This window comes from Prionailurus viverrinus, chromosome E1 (assembly GCF_022837055.1).
Source record: "Prionailurus viverrinus isolate Anna chromosome E1, UM_Priviv_1.0, whole genome shotgun sequence".
NCBI lineage: Eukaryota > Metazoa > Chordata > Mammalia > Carnivora > Felidae > Prionailurus > Prionailurus viverrinus.
The window spans coordinates 12,984,190-12,999,008 of NC_062574.1; the positions used below are offsets into that span (position 1 = coordinate 12,984,190).

The following is a 14,819-nucleotide window of genomic DNA, read 5'->3' on the forward strand; positions in this document are numbered from 1 at the left end:
TGTGTTAGGAGAAATCTGCTTTGTGGGTACCTGGAAAGGAAACCCTCCCCTATTCTCAAGGTAACAATTCCATAATAATCAAGACACTGAACTGGTCTCCTCTCCCTATTAAATTATGACTCTCAAAGAGAGAATCCAGCTTACTCGTCTTTATTTTCTCCATAGAACCAGAACTATTACTTTCCACAGGTACTTGCCTAGCATGTGTCCAGCTGACTGGCCCACTCAACATCTATTCCAACCTCCTTGTACTTTTCTGCAAGACTGGAAAGTAAAAACATCCCCCATCCACCCTTGTTCATCTGGCTATCAGTGTGACTTTGTATTTGCATGTAATTGGCACAACCGAAGAGTTGTTTTAGAAATGTGTTAAATGGAGATAAAAGTAGTCCTAGAACCATCCCTTAGTGGTGTAGACTTCAGCAGACACATGCAGCTGGAGCCAACAAATTCAGCAGTGACTTGCTGGGTTATGGCTGAGATGGAATGAAACTGGGGCCAGAATTTTGAATAGCAGCCCCCTGACCTCCTGGGATTATAACCGTGACAGGGCTAAAGCAATTTTGGTGGGACTCTTATTCTGCAGTCCTTCCCAGAGGCTCAGCCTAACCGCTGTTTCTCCAGCATTTGAAACAGTGTTATAGCCAACTAATTCCCTGTATGAAGTCCCTTTCCACCCAAACTAGCTGGAACCATTTCTGTTATCGGTAACGAAACACCCATTTTCTGAAGCAAATGGAATTTGTCAGAAATATATACCAGGCCCCACCGTCAGTAACGTGAAGCACTAGAGCATAAGATGAAGCCACACATGGTGTGTAAGAATAGTAAGAAGGAGCACACCATGGCCAGACATAACTACTTAAATATTCTGCTTCAGATGGTTTGTGAATGTGTTGGTCTGTCAATAATCTGGAACCAGTCAAGGCCAATCAATGTGGTTCTATTGCAGGCTTAAACTGGCCTGCAACCAAGTGGACAATCTAACAAATTTAAAGATGTGTCGTGGTCTGCACAAAGGTCTAGAAAGAAGGAAGTCAAGAGCAGGCACACTGTAAAGAAGATGGGGGCTTGACCAGCAGACAGGAGAAACTTCCCTTGGAAGGCTTGATTCTGTCGATTATAAAAACAATGAAACTCACCATGTAGGTTCTCTACCTAATTCCTTTGGGTCTGCTTACAGATTCATTATAGATTTTTAAAAATACCTAGCTAGTTGCCAATCATGTGGTGATTACTTTGCACCCACATATTCATTTTCTTCTCTCACCCACTCTTTCTAGATCCATTTTATAGGCAAAAGCCTGCAGCTCATGAAGGTAATTGATATACCCCAAGTCTTATAGACACTGGTTGGCAAAGTGGGGATTCTCTGGCTCTGTGACACCAAAATCAAATTCCTGAATGACAAGTTATATCATGCTGCCCCCTGCAAAGAAATTCCTTCCAGGGAGAGAATGCAGTGACCAATTGCCATTAGTATTCATGTCCTCTTACCAAGCATAGTCTCTGTGAAATAAACAAATGTATCTGGTTGTACAACAGTCTCTTTTGAGTTGAGATAGCCTGATTTTTCAGACCCCCTCGACTCCCTCAAATCTGATACACCAGTGAGGTAAATTGGAGGAATTGACCAACTCAAGAACAGGCTCAGAACATGCTGGACCCACCAAAATGCTGCCATCCTTGGGCTCCCAGCCTGGATAGCCTCTTTTGTAGCTGCACACTGAAGAAAAAGTTCCCACTTAGACTGAGCAGACGTACAGGGCTGCCTCTGCCAACAAAATAGTGGCAGAAGCAAACTGCACATTGTCTTTGTTTCATGTTCACCAGGTATAAATATGAAACAATGTTAGAGCATGGGAGGAAAACACAAGGAGCCTCCAGACATAGACCAAACACACATCTGGTGTTTACATGAAAGCATGCAGAGAGGATGTGCAGTTTCAAGGACTGCTAGGCAATGACAGTGGGTCCCTTCCCTCACTGGCTCCTGGGAGATCATGGGGCTCTGGATCTCACAGTGCTATGGCATTCCATAGCCTTGAGACCAGAACATCACTGACGTTTCAGCAGTTACCCCATTCACTTTCCCAAGGCTTACAATACATTCTCTAGAAATAACTCCACACTCTATGTATAGCCTTTCTTTTCAAAGGCCATAACCCCTATTTCTCTTTCTCCTCCCTCTGTCCTCAGGAGGCTGCTGTGGTTTAGGGGGAGGCTCTTGGGTGTTCACCATGGCATGCCATGTCACCATGGCATGACACAGATTTCTGAGCTATTTCGGTAGGAGGCTTGTCCCATGTTGTCCTCACATGAAAGATTTTCAAAGGTTGTAGAATTCCACAGCTCAGTCTTATCTTGACTAGTCCCTAAAGTGCAGGTTCCAACAACAACAGGGAGTATTAGCAGCTATTTTCATGATGTAATTTCAGGATCAACAAGAAGGCCTCTCCCACACTTATAAAATTATATCTCCATCTGGCTAATGAGGCCTAAAAATTCACAGATTTATTCTTTTAAGCTGTGGCTTCCTGCATTTACCACATTTCAAATACCCCTAGGAAACCAGTATATTAACCTTTTTCAGTCATTAACATCCTACTGAGCTTAGTTTCTCATAAGTTCCACCTACAGGAAGGTTTTAAAAAGTAGGACCAGAAAGGGGAGCCTCAGAATATGAAGCTTTAAGACACAGAAGGGATGGGGGTGGGAGGTGGAGAATGGTCTCTGCCTTTCTGGAGCTCAGCTCTAGGAGGGGTGGGGAAGGGAAGAGTCAAATGCATGGTTTACAGTCACTCCCTCCACAACTCCCCCACCTTCCTGTGTTCTATATGCTATCTGAATAACCTATGTTACATTTTTCAAACTAAAATAAGGAGTTCAAGTTGAGCCTCCACTGCCTACTCAGTACTAGAAAAGAAAAAAAAAAAGATGTGGTATATATCTACAATGGAGTATTACTTGGCCATCAGAGAGAATGAAATCTTGCCATTTGCAAATATGTGGATGGAACTAGAGGGTATTATGCTAGGTGAAATTAGTCACAGAAAGACAAATATGACTTCACTCATAGGAGGACTTGAAGATACAAAACAGATTAACACAAGGGAACGGAAGCAAAAATAATATAGAAACAGGGAGGAGGACAAAATATAAGAGACTCTTAAATATGGAGAACAAACAGAGGGTTACTGGAGGGGGTGTGGGAGGCGCAGTGGGCTGAAACATTAAGGGGCATTAAGGAATCTACTCCTGAAATCATTGTTGCACTATATGCTAACTAATTTGGAGGTAAATTTAAAAATATATAAAAATTAAAAGAAAAGATAGAGAGACAGGGTAACTTGATCCTCTGCAAATGTAACAAAGGCAAAGTCCTGGAACAATTTGGGAATGAAGCCCTCTACCACTTCTCAGTCCTGGCAAAAGAACTGCTGCAGCTTATAGGCAGTCACGTCCCTCTGTAAGGCACCCGACAAACACCTTCCTGCTTCTCAAAAGCTCATCTGGGCTTTCATGAGATTCAGGAAGTTTGAAGTCACACCATCCTTCCTTGATCGTATGTCTCTACAGGTGACATGACTTTCACCTGGGTTTCCTGTTCCGTAAAACAAACACAGCCAAACCCCTTTGAAGGACTAGTGTGAATATCTCTCCTGACCTGAACCATAAAACCTCTCCAAAGCCACCAAAATATTCTTTCAGATCCTGTTCGCTTGTTTTCCACGGGAGACCTAACACTATTAAATCAGACGTTTTCTGGATGGCTCTCTTCACTTTCACTGCTAAAGAAGCAGGCACCTGTCTCGTCCCTTTTTCTTTGGCTATCTTTGGGATAGTTGACGACAGGTACCAGATTCCCCCAGCCAGCATCAGGGATGTGCAGAATGTCTTTGACCAGCCGGACACCTCTCATACACTGAGACGCTAGATTCCGGTAGTGCAGTCCACATGCTCCCAACAAACTGGGCTATCACTGTGAACAGCAGCACTGTCCCGTCGCCTTCTGATGGTATTTCAATGGGCTTGTCATTCTCATCTTTGGTGACCCGAGTACATTCAGACACCTGCTCTTATTTCTCCGCTAAGCCGCTGCTAGGAAGCCTGACAGGGAACCCGAAGCGGCGAGGGATCCAGGAGCAGCCCAGCTACTGCTTCGCTCCCACGAAATGGCCGCCTTGTAACTCTTTACGGAAGAGGAAAAAACACCACCGTGACCGCCACCATTTAATAACCTTGCTCTAAGTGTGGAGAAAGCAACCACCCGTCCCCAAAAGGAAACTTCGGCAGGCTACACGTATAGGACATATGGAGCCTATACTTGCAAGTGCTTACTTACGTGGGAACATGGAAGGGTCACCTGAGTCCCTGATGGCCCAGATGGGGTTCTTTGGAGGTGTCTGAATGAGTTTTCTTGTGTGCTCCCTTAGAGAAAGCTGGCTGTGAGACGACGCGACCAGAAACTAGAAAGCCCTTTGGTTCCATCAGCAAAGCCCCGACTTTTGGGGAGGAACGGACGCTCACGGAGATATCCCGGCCACATTTGGTTTGTGGGTTGCTGCAGCTTTTGGCTTCTTTGCGCCAAATTGGCTGTGTTCTCATTGGAAATGGAAAACACCTGCGCGATGGGATCCATCCGTGGTAATGCTCTCGTGGGATTGGATTTGTTTTTACAAAAGGGGAGATTTGACCATTGGGTCTTTCGTGTCCTCTCCACAAATAGGAGTGAAACAAAGGCTGATGTTGGTTTGCATCTTGTTTGTGGATCTATGGCCACAGGTGTTATCCATGTGAGATGTTTTCTCTACCTCTGGATGCTATTGCTAACACCAATTTGTAAACGAGCTCCGTTAATGTGTTTCAAGGCAAGCTCTTGTAAACATTGGGCATTCTAACACTCAGGAAGATCAGAACAAACTCAAATGTTTTTCACATTCACGTGAATGGTGTGTGTGTGTGTGTGTGTGTGTGTGTGTGTGTGTGTGTGAAATTCTCTACATTCAGAGTTTTATGTTACTCCAATAAGAAAGTTGCCTCACAGGAAGGGACACAATTGATGGCCCAGAGAGAGAAGGAGAGATAAAAATTGAACACACCTGCCCCCTCCCACACACCCTTTCCCAATAGTCAGAAGAATGAGGAAGAGGAGGAAGGCAGGCAGATGCTAGTGATTCTAAACCCCCCCCCCCCAAGCACAAGCGCCAGAATTGGTGCCCACCCCATGGCCTGCTCCTTCACCTCTTCCACAGGGCTGAAAAGCAAACAGAAACAAAGCCACTTTAGCAGGAGGGAAAGACAGACGGAGATGGGAGATGGGAGAAGGGGAAGAGGAAGAGGAAGAAGAAGAGGAAGAAGAAGAGGAGGAAGAAGAGGAAGAAGAAGAGGAAGAAGAAGGTGGCTGATGCTGACATGCAAAAAAAAATATGATGAAATAAAAAGATAAAAGAAATGGAAAAATGTTATTCCAAAACTTCAAATCTGCCCGGGGCCTTGCCAGTGGCTCCCTTGCCACCTCTCCCTTCCCCTCCCTCCCCCACTCCTCCTGTTTCTGCATCACTTGGTGTGGCTCCAGTGATCTCCTCAGCCATCTCCAGTGGTGGGGCCTCCAGTGAGGGCAACTTTGGGCCACTTCCTGATGAGGTTCAAATTGGAGCACCTACCAAATCAGCAGAAGGGGGCCAAGAGGTCCCCTGGGCTTCAACTGCCCACTTCAGACTTTCCCACAGGAGCCTGATGGAGGGGAAGTGAACCATTTGACTTTTTAGTGGACACAATGTGACATATTCAGTACTAAATCCCATTCAAGGTTGATTGCTTATTTAAAACAGACATGTTTTTGGAGCTTTCAACATCAAACACAATACAGATAATCAGGCTTTATTCTTTGTTGTTGTTGTTGTAGTAGTAAAATCATCACTTGAACTTGGTACTCTCTGCATTACAAGCCTTTGGGGTGGGCAGTGGAATTGCCTTGCTTCTGTCCCAATGCTGAGCCTGTCTGTAATTGTGGTTATCAAAAATTGTGGCCGTTATAAACAAAACAACACGTTTTATCCCTCGTTTTACAAGAGGTATCAAAAAAAAAAAAAAAACCTTAACAAATACACCCTTGTTCTACCCTGACACTCACTTCAGGATACATCCCTGAGGGAGGAGCCTAATCAGCTTTTATGTGACTTAATTTTATTAGTTAACTAGTACTTGTTGCAGTTTGTCAGGGAAAATTACTTCAAATGATGTTTCATTTTGTCTGTCTCATACAGTGTCCATGGGTGATTGCTGAGAGAATATAGGTTAAATACATAAAAAGCTTTATACGTAAACTTTTAAAATGGCTTCCCAGATCTTTGATAACCTGGGACTTCAAAGCTTTGCTGAGTTAAATGATTAATCGGGTTAAATTAATCGGACATCTAAGTCTTTTTCACATAAGATAAAATACTAAAGGGTGAATTGCTAAACACAGTGTATTTTGTTTTGTTTTTTGTCTTTTGCCTTATTCAGAAAAACTAAAGATACTTCTGTTAGTAATCATGTTTCATGCTTTTTTTTAAATATTTGTTTTTAGGTCTATTTCCTTATTTTTGAAAGAGAGAGAGAGAGAGAGACAGAATAAGCAAGAGAAGGGGAACAGAGGATCCAAAGCGAACTCTGTGCTGACAGCAGAAAGCCCAATGTATGGCTCGAACTCATAAACCGAGCCGTAGATCATGACCAGAGCTGACGTTGGAAGGTTCATTGACTGAGGCACCCAGGTGCTCCCGTAAAGAAAATTTTAAGAACACCTATTTCTGTATGCATTTAAATGCTAATAGACTGACACTTTAGAACAGTGTACATTTAGGCAATTGAGCATAGGACCATTCCTTAGAAGTGTATGGAGTGATTATCAAACTCTTTTTGTAAAATTTAAATTCAAGTTAGTTAACATATAGTGTAGTATTGGTTTCAGGAGCAGAATTTAGGGATTAATCACTTACATTCAACACCCAGTGGTCCTCCCAACAAGTGTCCTTCTTAATGCCCAACACTTATCCCATGTCCCCTCCAGCAACCCTGACTTTGTTCTCTATATTTAAGGGTCTCTTAGGGTTTGCCTCCCTCTCTGTTTTTGTTTTTAATTTTTTAATGTTCATTTTTGAGACACACACACACACACACACACACACACACACACACACACACATTGTGAGTGAGTGAGGGGCAAAGAGTGAAGGAGACACAGAATCTGAGGTAGGCTCCATGCTCCGAGCTGTCAGCACAGAGTCCTATGCAGGGCTCAAAACCACTAACTGCGAGTTCATGACTTGAGCTGAAGTCAGATGCCCAATCGACTGAGCCACTGAGGTGCTCTAGTCCCTCTCTGTTTCTATCTTATTTCTCTTTCCTTCCCTTCCCATTTGTTCATCTGTTTTGTTTCTAAATTCTACATATAACTGAAATCATATGATATTTTCTTTCTCTGACTTATTTTGCTTAGCATAATATACTCTAGTTCCATCCATCCACTTTGTTGTAAATGGCAAGATTTCATTCATTTTGATTGCTGAGTAATATTCCATTGTATATATACACCAATCTTTATCTCTTCATCAGTTGATGGACATTTGGGCTCTTTCCATAATTTGGCTATTATTAATAGTGCTGCTATAAACATTGGGGTGCATGTACCCCTTTGAATCAGTATTTTTATATCCTTTAGTAAATAGTAGTGCAATTGCTGGGTCATATGGTTGTTCTATTTTTAATTTTTTGAGGCACCTATATACTGGTTTTTTTTTTTAATTTTTTTTTTCAACGTTTATCTATTTTTGGGACAGAGAGAGACAGAGCATGAACGGGGGAGGGGCAGAGAGAGAGAGGGAGACACAGAATCGGAAACAGGCTCCAGGCTCTGAGCCATCAGCCCAGAGCCCGACGCGGGGCTCGAACTCACGGACCAAGAGATCGTGACCTGGCTGAAGTCAGACGCTTAACCGACTGCGCCACCCAGGCGCCCCTATACTGGTTTTATATAGGTTTTTATATACTGTGTATAGGAGCCTATACACAGTGGATTTACCAGTTTATATTCCCCACAGTGCAAAAGGGTCCCCTTTTTCTACATCCTTGCCAACATCTGTTGTTTCCTGAGCTGTTAATTTTAGCCATTCTGACAGGTGTGAGGTGATATCTCATCATGGTTTTGACTTGTATTTCCCTGGTGATGAGTGATGTTGAGCATCTTTTCATGTGTGTATTAGCCATCTGGATGTCTTAATTTTTTAAATGTTTATCTTATTTTTGAGAGAAACAGAGGCAGAGAAGGAGACACAGAATCTGAAGCAGTCTCAAGCTCTGAGCTGTCAGTACAGAGCCTGAGGTGGGGCTCAAGCCCAGAAACCATGACATCATGACTTGAACCAAAGTTGGACACTTAACTGACAGCCATTCAGGCACCTGCATTTGGATGTCTTCTTTGGGAAAATGTCTGTTTATGTCCTCTGCCCATTTCTTCACTGGATTATTTGCTTTTTTGTTGTTGTTGAATTTGTTATGTTCTTTATAGATTTTGGATACTCACCATTTTATCTGACATGTCGTTTGCCAAATGTCTTCTCCCATTCTGTTGGTTGCCTTTTTGTTTTGTTGATTGTTTCCTTCACTATGAGGAAGATTTTTATCTTGAGGAGATTCCAATAGTTCATTTTTGCTTCTGTTTTCCTTGCTTCTGAAGACCTTTCTGGTAAAAACTTGCTGTGGCTGAGGTCAAAGAAGTTGCTGCCTTTTTTTCCTCTAGGATTTTGATGGTTTCCTGTCTCACATTTAGGTCTTTCATCTATCTTGAATTTATTGTGTGTATGGTGTAAGAAAAGGGCCCAGTTTCATTCTTCTCCATGTCACTGTCCAGTTTTCCCAGCATCACTTGTCGAATCGACAATCTTTTTTCCATTGGATACTCTTTCCTGCTTTGTCGAGTATTAGTTGACCATACATTGTGGGTCCATTTCTTGTTTCTCTATTTGGTTCCATTGATCTATGTATCTGTTTTTGTGCCAGTACCATACTGTCTTGATGATTACAGCTTTGTAATAAGCTTGATGTCTGGAATTGTGATGTCTCCAGGTTTGTGTTCTTTTTTCCTTTTTCTTTTTTTTTTTTTTAATATTCATTTATTTTGAGAGAGAGAAACAGGGAGTGTGAGTGGAGGAGGGACAGAGACAGACAGACACAGAATTCAAAGCAGGCTCCTGGCTCTGAGCTGTAAGCACAGAGTCTGAAGCAGGACTTGAACCACAAACCATGAGATCACGACCTGAGCTGGTCAGACACTTAACTGACTGAGCCACCCAGGTGCCCCTGTATTCTTTTTTTCAATATTACTTTGGCAATTTAGGGTTTTTTTCTGGCTCTATACAAATTTTAGAATTGTTTGTTCTAGCTCTGTGAAAAATGCTAGTGTTCTGTTGATAATGATTGCATTAGATGTGTAGATTGCTTTCAGTAGTACAGATATTTAAAAAATATTTGTTCTTCCAATTCATGAACATGGAATGTTTTTCCATTTTGTGTGTGTATTTCTTCAATTTCTTCACAAGTGTTCTATAGTTTTCAGAGTACAGATGTTTTACCTCTTTGGTTAGGTTTATTCCTAGGAATCTTATGATTTTTTGGTGCAATTGTAAATAGGATGAATCCCTTGATTTCTTTTCTGCTGCTTTATTATTGGTGTATAGAAATGCAACTGATTTCTGTATGTTCATTTTATATCTTGTGAATTTGCTGAATTCATGTATCAGTTATAGCAGTTTTTGGTGAAGTATTTTGGATTTTCTACATCCATTTTACGTCGCCTGCAAATAGTGAAAGTTTGACTTCCTCCTTACCAATTTGCATGACTTTTTTTCTTTTTGTTTTTGAATCACTCTGGCTAGGACTTACAGTACTGCGTTGAACAACAGTGGTAAGAGTGGACATTCCTGTTGTGTTCCTGACCTTATGATGAAAGTTCTCAGTTTTTCCTCACTGGGGATGATATTAGTTGTAGGTCTTTCATATGTGGCTTTTCTGATGTTGAGATATATTCCTTCTATTCCTACTTTTTAAAAAGGGTATGATCATTTTTTGTATATATATATATATTTTTAATTTTGTATAATTAATTTTTTTATAATTTACATCCATGTTAATTAACACATGGTGCAACAATGATTTCAGGAATAGATTCCTTAAGCCCCTTACCCATTTAGCCTATCCCCCCTCTTACAACCCTTCCAGCAGCCCTCTGTTTCTTCTCTATATTTTCTTATGTTTTGTTCCCTTGTTTTTATGGAATAGAATGGAAAGGAAACTTCCAAACTCATTTGATGAAGGCAGCATTACCTTGATTCCAAAACCAAAGATCCCACTAAAAAGGAGAACTACAGACCAATACCCCTGATAAATCTAGATGCAAAAATTCTCAACAAGATACTAGCCAACTGGATCCAACAATACATTAAAAGAATTATTCACCACGATCAAGTAGGATTTATTCTTGGGATGCAGCCCTGATTCAATATCCACAAATCAATCGATATGATACATCACATTAATAAAAGAAAGGATAAGAACCACATAATCCTTTAAATAGATGCAGACACAGCATTTTACAAAATACATAATCCTTTCTTTTTAAATTTTTTTTTCAACGTTTATTTATTTTTGGGACAGAGAGAGACAGAGCTTGAACGGGGGAGGGGCAGAGAGAGAGGGAGACACAGAATCGGAAACAGGCTCCAGGCTCCGAGCCATCAGCCCAGAGCCTGACGTGGGGCTCGAACTCCCGGACCGCGAGATCGTGACCTGGCTGAAGTCGGACGCTTAACCGACTGCGCCACCCAGGCGCCCCAATACATAATCCTTTCTTGATAAAAACCCTCAAGAAAGTAGGATAGATCATAAAAAACATATACAAAGGACCCACTGCTAGTATCATCCTCAATGGGGAAAAACTGAGAGCTTTCCCACTAAGGTCAAGAACATGACAAGGATGTCCACTCTCACCACTGTTATTCAACATGGTGTTGGAAATCATAGCCTCAGCAATCAGACAACACAAAGAAATAAAAGGCATCCATATCAGGAAGGAGGTCATCAAACTTTCACTCTTCGCAGGTGACATATGATACTCCATGTAAAAAACCCAAAGACTCCACCGGAAAACTACTAGAACTGATCCATGAATTCAGCAAAGTTGCAGGATATAAAATCAATGTACAGAAATCGGTTGCATTTCTATACAACAATAATGAGGCAGCAGAAAGATAAATCAAGGAATTAACCCATTTACAATTGCACCAACCACCATAAAATACCTAGGAATAAACACCTAACCAAAGATGTGAAAAATCTATACAATGAAGACCATGGAAAGCTTATGAAAGAAATTGAAGAAGACACAAAGAAATGGAAAAACACTCCATGCTCATGGATTAGAAGAACAAATACTGTTAAAATGCCAATACTACCCAAAGCAGTCTAATATTCATTGCAATCTCTATCAGAATAACACCAGCATTCTTCACAGCACTAGAACAAACAATCTTAAAATTTGTATGGAACCAGAAAAGACCCTGAATAGCCAAAGAAATCCTGAAAAAGAAAATCAAAGCTGTTTTTGAAGTCCAATTCCTCATTTCAAGCTGTATCACAAAACTGTAATCATTATGACAGTATGGTACTGACACAAACACCGACATATAGATGGTACCAAATAGAACTGAATGGAGAACCCACAAATGGACCCACAAACATATGGCCAACTAATATTTGACAAATCAGGAAAAAATAGCCAATGGAAGAAAGACAATCTCTTCTGCAAATGGTGTTGGGTAAACTGGACAGCGACATGCAGAAGAATGAACCTGGACCACTTTCTTACACCATACACAAAAATAAACTCAAACTAGATGAAAGACCTAGATGTGAGACAGAAAACCATCAAAATCTTACAGGAGAAAATAGGCAACAACCTCTATGACCTCAGCCACAGCAACTTCTTACTAGACATGTACTCAGAGGCAAGGGAAGCAAAAGCAAAAATTAACTGTTGGGACCTCATCAAGATAAAAAGCTTCTACACAGTGGGGGAAATAATCAATGAAACTAAAATGCAACCATTGGAATGGGAGAAGATATCACATGAGATATCACATAAAGGGTTACTATCCAAAATCTATAAAGAACTTATCAAACTCAACATCCCCAAACCAAATAATCCACTGAAGAAATGGGCAAAAGACATGAATAGACACTTTTCCAAAGACATCCAGATGGCAAACAGCCACATGAAAAAATGCTCAACATCACTCATCATCAGGGAAAAACAAATCGAAACCACATTGAGATACCATCTTACACCTGTCATAATGGCTAACATTAACAACTCAGGCAACCACAGATGTTGGCAAGGATGTGGAGAAAGAGGAACCCTTTTGCACTGCTGGTAGAAGGCAAGCTGGTGGAGCCGCTCTGGAAAACAGTATGGAGGTTCCTCAAAATATTAAAAATAGAACTACCCTACAACCCAGCAATTGCACTACTAAGTATTTATCCAAGGGATACAGGTATGCTGTCTCAAAGAGGCACATGCACCCCAATGTTTATAGCAGCGCTATCAACAACAGTCATATTATGGAAAGAGTCCAATGTCCATCGACTGAAGAATGGATAAAGAAGATATGGTGTGTATACACACACACACACACACACACACACACACACACACACACAATGGAATATTACTGAACGATCAAAAAGAATGAAATTTTGCCATTTTCAACAACATGGATGGAACTAGAGTGTATTATGCCAAGTAAAATAAGTCAGAGAAAGACAATATATGACTTCACTTATATGTGGAATTTAAGTTACAAAACAGATGAACATAAAGGAAGCAAAAAATAGTATAAAGCATAGAGGGAGAGAAACCATAAGAGACTCTTAAATACAGAGAACAAACTGAGGGTTGTTGGAGGGGTTTTGGGTGGGAGATGGGATAAATGGGTATTAAGGGGCATTAAGGAAGACACTTGGGATGAGCACTGGGTGTTATATGTAAGTGATGAATCACTAAATTCTATTCCTGAAATCATTATTACACTATATGTTAACTAATTTGGACGTAAAATTTTAAAAATCATTAAAAAAATACCCCATGCAATTCTGCTCCCTGCTGTACACCTTGTCCAGGTACTCCCTGTAATGTAACAGACATGTTTCCCCTACAAGAAGCTAAAGTGTCAGAAGGAGAAACACAGGGAGGCACCACCAAGATTACAAGTACCTTTCTCATTGCAAGATTTAAGACAGGTAAAAGAAAATCTAGATAAATTTTCTGATGATCTGGATAAGTATATAGAGGCTTTCCAAAATATTAGGTATGTTTTTGAGTTGACCTGGAAATATATGATGCTTTTGTTGAATCAAACTCTTTTTAAAATTTTTTAATGTTTATTTTTGAGAGACAGACAGAGTGTGAGTGTGGGGGGGGGGGAGACACAGAATCTGAAACAGGCCCCAGGCTCCAAGGTGTCAGCACAGAGCCCAATGTGGGGCTCAAACTCTTGAGCCGTGAGATCATGACCGGAGTCAAAGTTGGACATTCAACCGACTGAACCACCCAGGCATCCTTCAATCAGGGTCTTAATGAGACAGAGAAGTGTGGTATTCTGTCAGTGGCTGAGAAATATGGGGATGAGCAACTCATTAATTATCATGGGACTGGGGATCCTTTGCAAACTCCCAGTTCCCTACTGGAATTCAGGCAGTTCCATCCCAAGATCCTAATTGGGAGTATGATAATCCCATTGGGGAATGGTATCATTGCCACTTCAAAACTTGTGTTTTGGAAAAACTAAGGAGGTCTACAGTTAAACCCTTAAATTATGCTAAATTAGCCACTATTTTACAGACACAGGAGGACAGCCGGTGGCCTTCCTGGAAAGGTTAAGGTTAAATATATGGCTATCTCCCCTGATACTCTCTGAAGCTGAGACAATAATAAAGGACAAATTTGTCACTCAATTGGCCCCAGATATTTGAAGGAAACTGCAAAAATTGGCTATTGTCCCAGAAGGGGTTGTGGAGGAGTTTTTATGAGCTTCTAATTGGGTATATCACAACCAAAATAAAGAGGAGAATAAGGAACAGGAAAGGAGTCCTGAAAACAACAAACAAACAACTAAGGCCTTAGTCATGGCCTTACTTACTATGTCAGACCAGACTTCTGAGGTCCTGGCACCATTTATGAAATGAGAATGTCGTCGGAGGGGACAACCGAATTTTAAACCCCATAAGCCATGCATGCCCCTTGTATGGAGATAGTCACTGAAAAATCTGAATGCCCTTGGGGACCTCAGTGTGCAAGGGCTCAGATAACCATGCCCCTGAAAAGAACTAATGGGTCCTGGGGCTCTTCATAGTGGCTCCCCTGAACCAACAGTCTATTAGAGATACAGAGCCCTGGGTAACTCTAGAAATAGAAGGAAAACCAGATAATTTCCTCCTTGACATCAGAGCTACCTTTTCTGTCCTCCTTTACACTCCTGTGCAACCATCCAAACACAGCATAACAATTAGTGGTGTCTCCAGAAAAGTTACTACTAAATTTTTCTCTCAGCCACTGGGGTGCATATGGGGAGACTTTTTTCACATTCTCTCTCTCTTTTTTGATAATGCCAGAGAGGCCCCACTCCCTTTCTAGAAAGAGACATTTTGACTGAATTACAGATTATAGTGCTATTAGCTCCAGGACTGTTAAACAATTCTCTAAACTTATAGTAACCTGGATA

The 14,819-nt window shown here is 41.2% G+C and overlaps 1 pseudogene; it reads right to left on the reverse strand.

Annotated features, from left to right (window-relative positions):
* Positions 1–3,320: 3,320 nt before the first annotated feature.
* Positions 3,321–4,642, reverse strand: LOC125151847 (TAR DNA-binding protein 43-like; annotated as a pseudogene).
* Positions 4,643–14,819: the final 10,177 nt, after the last annotated feature.